We start from the raw sequence: 12,617 nt of genomic DNA on the forward strand, positions 1-12,617 counted from the left end.
ATATGTATGTACTTTGATACTTTGATAGGTTTCGGCCATTATTGGCCCAGGCCATGTCTAACTTAATAGCACCACCTGGTGAAGTCTTTCAAGTCAGAATTTGGGCACTATGGCCCACTCAAGTAGAGAGTTATTGTTTACAGAGACATATCCGGGTGTAGGGGGTTTATCCGGGATTTCTTGAAGGAATCTGTCCAAAGACTTCTTGAACCCTATAGGGTCTGTTTCTGTTTTAATGTGTTTTGGTGTAATGTTAAAGAGAGCGGGGCCAATTGAGGTGAAATAATTGTGCCGTATTGTTGTTATGAGATGAGAGTGCGATTTTTGTTTTGGGTGGATGGCACGGGGCCCAAGCCTTGGATGTACCTTAAAGGTGATGCCAACATCATTTGGGCAATGCTGATGGAATATTTTCCACATCATGCAGATGATGTAGCGCTCACGGCGACGTTGGAGAGAATAAAGTTTTAGCTTTTCTAGTCGACCCCAACAGTCGAGGCCTGTCATGCCATCTATCATTTTTGTGATTGCCCTTTGAGGTGCTTCAACTTTTATGATACTTTGTTTTGTGTGGGGAGATCACAGTGGACAACAGTATTCAAGGTGGGGTCGGGCAAAAGTGGAGAAGAGAAGGATAATGGTGTGGATATCTCTTGACTGGAAAGTTCTGAGAATCCAGGAACACATTCTGCGGGCCATGTCAACTTTGGTGTTTATATGAGTGGCCAAGCTTATGTTGTTGTCCACAATTACTCCCAAGTATCTGATGTTGTTGGATGCCACGAGAGTTTCACCTGAAGGAAGGGAGTATGGGTGTTTCAGGGCATCCTCTTTTCCAAAGTGGATTAGCTCAAATTTATCCTCGTTCAGCAGCATATTGTTCTTTTCTGCCCATTGGATAACAGCCAGTAGATCTGACTGAAGGCATGTCCGGTCACTCGCCTCATTTATGACCTTCTGTAGCTTGGAATCATCTGCAAAGATTTTTATGTTGCTGTGCTTGATGATGTCATTAATGTCATTAATGTAGATGATGAAAAGAAGAGGGCCCAGCACAGTGCCTTGCGGAACGCCACTACTGACTTTGGCTGGGCTTGATTTTACCCCTTCAACTACAACATGTTGAGATCTGTCTGTCAGGAAACACTTGATCCATTTCAGTAACTTTCCAGAGACACCAATGTTGGATAGTTTTTTCAATAGGATCTTGTGATCAACCCTGTCGAAGGCTTTGCTGAAATCAAGGTAGATGACATCGGTGTTGGAGTCCTCTCCCAAAGCTCTCAAAATGTCATCAAAGTGATGCAGGAGCTGCGTTAGGCAGTCCCTTCCATTACGGAACCCATGTTGGTTAGAGATCAGCTGTCTGTTGCTTTCCAGAAATTGGGTTATTCGAGATCTCACCACCCTCTCAAATACCTTGATGATGTGAGAGGTGAGTGAGATCGGACGGTAGTTCACTGCAAGGGACTTGTTTCCCTTTTTGAAAACTGGGACTACAGACTGGGACAGAAGGTTTTTTGGAATATAGCCAGCATCCAGCGAGTTTCTCCACAGATTAGCAAGGGGAGATGCAAGTTGGTGTCGACACACCTTCAGGACACAAGCAGGGAAGCTATCGGGGCCTACTGCTGAATTGTGTTTTATTTCGTTTATCGCCGCTAAGACATCAGAGGCACCAAACGTTATGTCTGATATAGTGTGTTGGGGGTTGACATCAATGATACAGCCCAGATCGGCCATATCAGGATTTCTGAAAACAGAGCAGTATTGTTTCTGCAGTATCTCGGCCATGGATTTGGCATTATCTTGGAGAGTGCCATTTTCATCAATTAGAGGGCCAACAATGGGGACAGTGACCCTGTGTTTCCTCGCAAATGAAATGAACACTTTGGGGTTGAGTTTGATTTTTCAATGGCCAACTTCTCCTCAGCTGATCTTTGGTTATTGATGAGGGTCTTCATGCATTGTTGGAGGTTATATTTTTTGGATTCAAGCAGTGCGATAGCCGTCGAATGTGTGTGTTGCTGTTGGCAGTACTTTAGTTTGTTAATTTTTTTGTTTGTTCTTTTTATTTTTCTGATAATAGTTTTTCTGTTTTGGGGGATTCTGCACTTTTTGTTCACAGGTCTTGGTGGGGAGTGTTTTGTACATATGTTTGTGACGGTGTCTACAAAGATCTGCCAAGATGTTTTATGGTTGGTGGAGATGTGTGTATGTGTAAAGGACCAGTCAACATGTGATAGCTCGTTCCTGATTGCATCCCAGTTGGCATTATGGAGATCCATGTTGTCAAATGGGTGGGCTGGAGGGAGGTCACTAGGATTAGCTTTCGGCTGGTGGAATTTCATGTTACAGAGAACCATGTCATGGTCTGAAAGAAGGGTTTTTTCCACTGTAACGTTATGTATAGTGTTAGTGTGGTTACTAAACACTAGGTCCAAAATGTTCTGATGTCTTGTTGGTGCAAGGACAAGTTGGGACAAGAAAAACTCATTCGTAAAGTCGAAAAGTGACTCTGCTGCTTCTTTGTCAGCGGTTGAGGCGGGAGTGCTTGGTTTCAAACAGTTTGTAGTCCAGTCAACACAGGGTAGATTGAAATCTCCCATCATGAGTAGGTTGCTAGAATGGCACTCTTGAATAAAGCACTTAATGCTGTTGAGGCATTCTTTAAAGCACAGTATGGGTGTTTGGGGCGGCCTATAGAGCCCAATTACTGTCAGGTCATTGGCTTTGTTGTGCACCGTGACTGATTCACAGTAGCCGTTGGAGAATATACTATTTCCATCTGCCGTAAATGAATCATGCAGGAAAATGGCAGTTCCACCCTTCCTCCTGCCGATACGATCCGCGCGGATGGTTGTGAAATTCTTCACTCTCACTTCGGCTTTCAAGTGGGAGTTGTCAAGGTGGGTCTTAGTGAGAATGAAGAAAGGGATGTGGTGTGGATGGTTACCAACCCAGTCTTCAATGAATTGGACCTTCCATTTTTGTGCATTGATGGAAGGGCTGACACCTTGTGCATTGAGTAGAAATGTGGAGGTTAGTGTAGTGGCTGGTTTTGACTGTTGCAGGGGGCTTGGATTTTTTGTGTGTGTTAGTGACAGCAATGTGGGGAATTGGTGCACTGGGGTAATAGCATAGGATGGTGTTGAGTGATGGCTAGAATATTTTTGTGTATCTCTTTTGCCATGGCTAAAAAAGAATTTTCCTGCTTAGGGAGCAGTTTTTGACTGGAGGTATGGTTGCACAGTTGGATAGGGTTGTAGTTTCCACTTTTGTTGTTGTTGTTTTTGTGTCTTCCTGAAAAGACTGGATCAGCATTACGGCAGCATGGTGTATTTTTATTTTTATTCAGGTTAGTGTGTTGGCTTGAAGCCCCGTTTCTGTTTGTGCGTCGGGTCCCTGGAAGATGAGTGAGGGACAGTCACTCAGCAGACATATTCTCTCACGTTGGGAATACCGGCAGATTTTGGGGCTCCGAGTTGAGTGTGTTTTGAATTTCGATTTACTATTTGGTGGTGTTGATGTTATTGTGGGATGCGTGCTTTGGCCTTGGCCGGTAGTGCGTCTAGTGCCAGGTAGATGTGTGAAGATGCAGTCACTATTTGTGCAGAGTCTCTATACATGTATATATGTATGTATATGTATATATATATATATATATATATATAATATATATATATATATATATATTATATATAAACCTGGCGATGTTAGTCAAATCAGAATTCGGACACCATGTCCCACCCAAATAGCCATTTATAGTTTACAGAGACATATGTTGGTGAACGAAGTTTATTCGGGATTTTCCTAAGAAAATTTTCCAGAGACTTCTTCAACTTTATGGGGTCTGTTTCTGCTTTAATGTGTTTTGATATCATGTTAAAGAGAGTGGGGCCACTTGATGTGAAATAATTGTGCCAAATTGTTATTATGAGATGCAAGTGGGATTTATGTGGTTGGTGGATCGCATGGGGCAGAAGTCTTGGGTGTATCTTAAAGGAGATGCCAGCATCATTCCGGAACTGCTGCTGGAATATTTTCAACATCATGCAGATGATACAGCGCTCGTGACGACATTGAAGAGAATAAAGCTTGAGCTTTTCTAGTCGACGACTCCAATGGTCAAGGACTGTCATTTTTGTAATTGACCTTTGAGGTGCTTTAAGTTTCATGGGAATATGTTCTGTGAGGGGAGACCACAGTGGACAACTGTATTGAAAGAGGGGTCAGGCAAAAGTGGAGAAGAGAAGGATAATGGTGAGGATATTAGGATATCTCTCGACTGGAAAGTTCTGAGAATCCAGGAACACATTCTGCTGACCATGTTAAATTTGCTGTGTATATGAGCGGCCCACCTTCTATATATATGTATATCTATCTGTCTGTCTGTGTGTCTATCTACGTATCTATCTATCTATCTATCTATCTATCTATCTATCTATCTATCTATCTATATATATATATATATATATATATATATATATATATATATAATATATATATATATAATATATATATATATATATACACATATAAATATACACATATATATACATATATATATATATACATATATATATATATATACATGCACACATATAACATATATATATATATATATATACATATATATACATGTATATAAGTATTATATACACTCATCCAAATGTATGTCTGTGTCTGCCTTTTCTTTAATTTGTTAAAATCATTGTCCGATATTTTTTAGTTGTTGCATTGTTATATCTCTCTATGCTTTATTGCCCCCACCCTCTGCCTGTCTGTCTGCCTCTCTCTCCCTCCCCGCCCCCTCACTCTTAGTCTCTCCCTCTCATTTTCATAGTTAAGTCACGTTGCCGCTTTACTTAGGAAGTTAAATATTTAGAGGAGAAACAGATTAGAATTCTATTCAATAATGAATATGGATCAATTATGTAAGATTTGTTCAACCACGCCCTAGCTGGAGTATTTTAGATCATAAAACATATATATATATAATATATATATATATATATACACACACACATAAATATGCATGTAATTATGGTCTGCAAAAGCTCAACCCCTCCTCCACGTGGTGCAGACTGGGCAACGCGAGCAAGCCAGCTGTGTTAGAGGCAAACGGGGCTCTGACAGTCATCAAGTCCTCAACGGTGGAACAGGCGGATGAAGTTGCCTTAACAACTCAACGGCTGTGAAGGCGGACGAAGGCTGCAGCAGACCATCGACTCCAATCGTCTCGGTTTACCTTGCCATTGGGTCAAGTTGGTGGTCTGTCAAGTTTACGTGTGCTTTACTGGACATGCGACCTCAAGCACACGTTAAACAATTTCACGCACAGGCGTCTTCGCCACCACTCTTCTTCTTCTTTCCAAGACTTTCGGCGATCAGCGATGGATAACGGGAGCAGGGTCGTGAAAGCTGGAGGCTCCTAGTGCAGAACCGGCATGGATGCGGTGGTTACATGATTCAGTCGCTCTATCTTTCGGAAGAAGCAGGGAAGATGTTCGGGTGCAGTATCCACGACTGAGCAGCCCTGTTTGGAATCCACTCTGCTCACCCTGAATTGGGAAGGGGCTAGAAAAGGTGCCCTAAACATAGTCTACTTCACCCCAATCCTGTCTGGAAAACCGCGTCCAGAGGGATCACCATTATGCGGTCGAAAATCAAGATCAAGATACGCAACACTGAAATTTGGGACCTGGAATGTCAGGACTCTCATAGATAACACCAACTCAGACAGACCCGAAAGGCGAACTGCAATCATCGCCCGGGAACTCCATCGATTCAATTTTGACATCGTAGCTCTCAGTGAAACCCGGAGAGCCGGAGAAGGCCGGCTGAGAGAAGAAGGCGGTCAATACACCTTTTCCTGGAAAGGTTACGATCCCGACCATTAACAGATCCATGGTGTGGGTTTTGCAATACGAAACACCATCCTATCCAAACTGACAGAGCAGCCCATCGGAATGTCCGCACGACTCATGACCCTCCGAATCCAGCTTGTCAAAAGTCAGCACGCAACTATCATCAGCGTGTATGCTCCCACCCTTGATGCGGAGGATTTAGTCAAGGAAAAGTTTTACAGCCAGCTCGACAGCATTCTCTCTACCGTCCCAAAGGACGACAAGATCATTCTCCTGGGAGATTTCAACGCCAGAGTTGGGAGAGATCGTGAACTCTGGACAGGAACCATCGGAAAGGAAGGAGTGGGAAAAGTCAATGCCAATGGAACTCTGCTGCTCACCAAATGTGCTGAACATAACCTGGTGATAACCAACACCCTTTTTCGCCAGAAGAATCGATATAAGGTCTCATGGCAGCATCCAAGATCTAAACAATGGCATCTCATCGACTCTGTCATCGTGAGATCCCGAGACCAGCAAGATGTGTTGCTCACCAGAGCCGCCACTGGAGCAGATGAGTGCTGGACAGATCATCGCCTCATTGCCTCCGCCATGAAAATCAAACTCCGACCAAAAGTGAAATATCACAGCAAGGAAAGCAGAGTAAAGAAATTCAACATCGAAGCACTGCAAGACCCAAAAACTCGTGTCGCTTTCCAGCAGTGCCTACAGTTCAATCTTCAAAATAAGACTCCAAATAATCTCGTCGAAGAAAATTGGAACCAGCTGAAAGAAACCATCATCACCGCTTGCGAAGAAACCATCGGTCGCAAGAAAAGGAAACACCAGGATTGGTTCGACGACAATGATGAAGCTCTCAAAGAACTGATCGACCAAAAATGGAAAGCTTTCATCAGCTCACAGAATGATCCAAAGTCTGCCACTAAACGAGAGTCTTTCAAGAAGTGCAAAGCCGCAGTTCAAAGGACAATCCGTACCCTGAAGAACCAGTGAGGGAGACACAAATCTCGTGAAATCCAGCAGCTAGCAGATGTAAACGACACCAGAGGGTTCTTCAAAGCCACGAAAGAAATATACGGACCTTCCACACATGGACAGGCTCCTTTGAAGAGTAAAGACGGAGCGACCATCCTGAAAAGCAACACCGAAATAGGAGACAGATGGAGAGAACACTTCGATGACCTCCTCAATCACAAAGCTACCTTTGACAAAAGCATACTTGACATGATCCCTAAAGAGGCCAAAGATTACTCTCTCGCTCGAATTCCATCCCTCGAAGAGGTCAAAATTGCTATCACAGCGATGAAGAACAACAAAGCCGTGGGGCCAGACGGAATCCCAGCCGTGATCTACAAACTGGGAGGTGATTTTGTCCAATACCAGATCCACCAACTCTTGGTCAAAATCTGGACAAATGAAGTAGTACCATCCGACTTCAGGGATGCCAACATCATTACCATTTACAAAAGAAAGGGCGATCGTTCTGAGTGTGGAAATTACCGGGGTATTTCCTTATTGGCAACTGCTGGGAAGATTCTTGCACGCATCCTGAACAACCGTCTCAGAATGCTGTCAGAGAGGATCCTTCCTGAGACACAGACCGGCTTTAGGCCATCACGAAGCACAACCGACATGATCTTCACGCTGCGACAGCTACAAGAAAAATGTCGTGAGCAACACCAACCGCTCTACTTGGCCTTTATCGACCTATCCAAAACCTCTGATGGTGTCTCGCGAGAGCTCCTCTGGGATATTCTCGCCCAGTATGGATGCCCAGATAAGTTCATCCGGATCCTCAAACTCCTCCACGACAATATGCACGCCAGAGTCCAGACCGACGGAGGCAGTTCTGAGCCCTTTAAAGTCACCTCCGGAGTGAAGCAAGGCTGCGTGATAGTGCCAACTCTCTTTACCATCTTTATCGCGACAGTGTTGCACATCATACGAGATGACCTTCCACCTGGCATCGAGATCTCGTACAGAATGGACGGCAAGCTTTTCAACCTCGCTCGTCTCAAAAGTACGTCAAAGACAATGGTGCGAAGCTTGCTAGAGTTCCAATATGCCGACGACAACAGTGTAGCAGCTCACAGAGAGGATCACGTCCAACAGATCCTAAATGCTTTTCATCATGCATATACTAAACTTGGACTGAGCATCAACATCAAGAAGACTCACTTACTCTACCAACCTCCCCCCAATGCCAGTGTTGACAACCCGCCATCGATTCAACGCGAAGGAAATCCACTGGAAAATGTGAAGCACTTCTGCTACCTTGGGAGCCATCTGTCAGCAAAGGTAGACCTCAGCGATGAAATCCAACACCGTCTGAAGTGTGCAGGAACAGCTTTCGGCAAGCTTCGAACAAGAGTTTTTGCTGATCGGGACATCCGAACCGAAACCAAACTCATGGTGTACAGGGCAGTCATTATTCCAACCCTCCTTTACGCATCCGAAACCTGGACCCCGTATAGTCACCATCTGAAAACGCTCGAGAAATTTCACTAATGCTGTCTTCGGAAGATCCTCAACATCAGCTGGGAAGACAGAAGAACTAACGTCAGCGTGCTACAAGAAGCAAAAATGACCAGCATCGAAGCCTATGTCATCAAAGGCCAACTAAGATGGAGCGGCCACATGGTTAGAATGACTGACGAACGACTACCCAAAGAGATCTTCTACTCCCAACTCAAAGACGGCAAGCGTACAAAAGGAGGCCAGAAGAAACGCTACAAGGACTCCCTGAAATCGAACCTCAAAAAGTGTGACATTAACTTCACCAACTGGGAGGAAACGGCAAAAAACAGACCACTCTGGAAAACCACCATCCAAGAGGGAACGGCGAATTTCGAGTCGAAAAGGTCTGCAGAGCTGGAGGAGAAAAGACGACGACGGAAGGAGCGCCAACAACAACATCGTTCGACTCTCCCTTCCGGCACTAGATGTCTGCACTGTGACCGATCTTTTCGAGCAAGAATTGGTCTTATCAGTCACCTGCGGACTCACCAATAACTTTGCGCGAAGACCATCATCCTCGACCTTGAGGGATTGCCATAGTAGTAGTAGCATGTATATGTATGTATATATATATATATTATATATATATATATATATATATATATATAATATATATATATATATATATATACATGCACACATATAACATATATATATATATTGTGTGTATATATATGTGTGTGTGTGTGTGTCTATATATAATTATTTCATATATATATTGTGCATACATTCTATATATAATATATATATTGTGTGTATATATATATATTGTATGTATATGTATATATATATGTCTATATCTATCTATCTATCTATCTATATATATATATATAGATAGATAGATAGATAGATAGATATACATTCTATGCATGTATATATATATATATATATATAAGTCTATAGGTATATGTATAAGCAGCAGGAGTTGGACTCCATTTACAGATTGGCTGAGGATAATAATATGCAGTTTAATGCCGAAAAATTCCAAGCCCTGCGCCACCAGCATCAAAACCTAACTTACAGGCTACACTGGTCCACAGGGAATTTCAGTCCCAGAGCCTAAGTCAGTGAAGGACCTGGGTATAGAGATAAGTGATGATACCTCTTTCCAAGTGCTCAATACCAGGATGGCGACAAAGTGCAGATGACTGCCTGGATGGATCCTAAGAACATTCCGAACCAGAGATAAAGAAACCATGATGGTCCACTGGCGGACATTCATCCTTAGCCACCTGGATTACTGCTCACAGCTATGATCACCCACCAGTGGGAAATAAACAGCAGACCTTGAGGTAATCCAGAGAAGATTCACAAAGAAGATCATCTCTTTGCAACAGCACAGCTACTGGGAAAGGTTGAAACAGTTAAGACTCTACTCGCTGGAGAGAAGACGGGACAGGTATGCAGTAATATATATCTGGAAGATCCTGCCCAGAAGGCTGCACCAGGCTCCTATCTGATCAGGTAGGGTTTCTACCGCTGGATGCCCTCCTAACATCTACCACTCCAAGAGTGTAATGGGTACTTGTACGTGCCACCAGCACGGAGGCCAGTCATGTGGTACTGCCAATAGCCACACTCAAATGGTGTTTTTTATATGCCACCTGAACAGGAGCCAGTACAGCGGTACTGGCAACGTTCATGCCTGGATGGTGCTTTTAGTATTCCACTGGCGTGGTTGCCAGTCAGGCGGTGCTATCATCGGTCATCTCAACGAATTTGATTTCGCTTGCCTCAACAGGTCCTCGCAAGCGAAGTTTAGTGTCCAATGAGAGACATGTACGGATATATACATATACATACACACACACATATATATATACATACATATATATATATATATATATATATATATACATATATATATATATATATATATATATACATATCTCTCTCTATATAAACGGCAGTTTGTCTGTGCGTTTTCTGTGTGTCTGTTTTCTCGTATCCTCACCCTGACCACGGCTTTCAACCGATTCTGATGAAACTTGACACACACATAGCCCAATGTCATAATTCAAAACTAACACAGCGAAAATTTTGAAAAGTTCCCCCAGTTCTGAAAAAAATCGATAAATTCGACATGGGGTCGAGAATCAGAAACACAAACCACAGACTGTCTAGGGGACGCAACTCGACCTTTTTTAACTAAAAAAAAATTTACCATCATTTTTTTTCCATTTTTTTGCTATTTTTTGGCTATAACTCTCTAAAAATGCTTTATAGTTATTTCCCTTACAAACCCGAGCAACGCCGGGCGACACTGCTAGTATATATATATATATATATATATATATATATATATATATATATATATCAAACTGTTGCTGTCAACTTCGTACGAAAAATGAATTGAAGCTAAGCAATTTTCATTTAATTTCAGCCCGTACCTACCACAATATTTATGTGCTATTGATTTGATCTTTAGTTAGCCCTGTTTATTTCTATTATGTTAAGACTTTGTGTATTTCAGCCTCACGCCTCGTGTTTTATATATACATATAATTCTATAGTTCATCTTAATATATCGATGTCTCATGTCTTGTGTTAAATATATATATAATCCTATAGCTCACCCCTAATCTTATCGATCAGCCTCACGTCTCGTTAAATATAGAATAAATGTATTTATAATTTATAGCTCCTTATCGCTAAGATAAATATAGCTCACGCATTTCCCATAGATAAGCAAAATATCTCTCTTTGAAATTTAGTTATTTTATACCTACTAATAAGTATTTCTCTCCAAGAAAGGAATGGCGCCCCTACATGGCTGCTAGTTTTCGCGGTGCACCCGCCAACGGTACAGGAAGTCCTAACTTTTCTCATCCTTGTCTCCCATGTACACTTCAAAGTCTTACGCCACCCCCACCTCCTTCCTTAACAGGTAGTGGTCATTCATTGCAAGATACGTTAGTGTTGTGTACCTGGTTTGAACTTGAGTTTTATTGTTTGTCTATGAATCCTGCCAAACGCGAGTTTTCTTTTCAGGTCCATGACGCTACTAGGGCCAATACCTCCCACAACCTCAGGGTTGGCACCCTCAACGTTGGCACACCGAAAGGCAGATCTGGCGAGATTGTTGAATTGCTTGAACGGAGGTGTGTTGATATATGCTGCATTCAAGAAGTGAGGTGAAGAGGAGGTTCTGCTAGGTTCCTCACAGGCAAAGGACAGAGATACAAGATTTTCTGGGCTGGGAATACTGATGGGGTCGGGGGTGTGGGTATACTTATCGCCGAAAAATGGGTAGATAAGGTAATCAAGGTAGTCAGAGTATGTGACAGAATACTTAAGATTAGATTAGTGCTCCATCATAGTTTAGCAACTATTATATCGGCCTATGCCCCTCAGCCAGGGCTACCTGATGGACAGAAAGACTGTTTCAATGACACCCTACTGCAGACCACCTCATTGACGAACGACAGGGACCTTCTCTTTGTGGCTGGTGACTTCAATGGGCATTTTGGACGATATGATGGGGGCTTCCATGGCATGCATGGAGGCTACGGTTATGGTTACCGCAACGAGGAGGGAACCTAGCTGCTGGAGTTCTGCGATGCGAATAGTCTTATGGTTTGGAACACTAACTTCAGGAAACCGACAAGCCACCTGGTCACCTACCAATCGGGCCGGCATACTAGCCAAAACGACTACATCTTTGCCAGAAAAAGGGAAAGATGGCTGCTTATAAATGCCAAAACCTTCCCAGGCGAAGAATGTACCCTACAACATAGACTATTAGTTAGTGACTTTAGGATCAGGACAAAGAGGACAACTAGAAGACGACCAACATGGAGAAGAAGGGTCTGGAAGCTTAAAGATCCTGCGAATGGACAGTGATTTAGAGACATGTTACTTTTGACGAAATAGAAGTGGGTATAGCTACACATAGTGTAGAAGACAACTGGACGCTTCTAAGGGACAACCTGCTGAAAGCCACTGACCAGATCTGTGGCTGGTGCAAAGTCCCCTCAAGACCCAAAATAACGTGGTGGTGGAACAATATTGTTGACAGGGCTATTAGACAAAAGAAACAGGCTTGGAAGGACTGGAAGAACGGCGGTAGCAGGGAAGTGTATCAGACTGCCAGAAGGGAAGCTAGGAGGCAGGTGTATTTAGCCAGAGGGGAAGCAGATAAGAAAAAATTTGCCAATGTCCTGCGCTGTAAGGATGAAAGACTTGAGGTATTTCGTGTTGCAAGACAGTGTGTGAGAGAGAATCATGACG

The sequence above is a fragment of the Octopus sinensis genome, unplaced genomic scaffold (assembly GCF_006345805.1).
Source record: "Octopus sinensis unplaced genomic scaffold, ASM634580v1 Contig17431, whole genome shotgun sequence".
In the NCBI taxonomy this organism is placed as follows: Eukaryota; Metazoa; Mollusca; class Cephalopoda; order Octopoda; family Octopodidae; genus Octopus; species Octopus sinensis.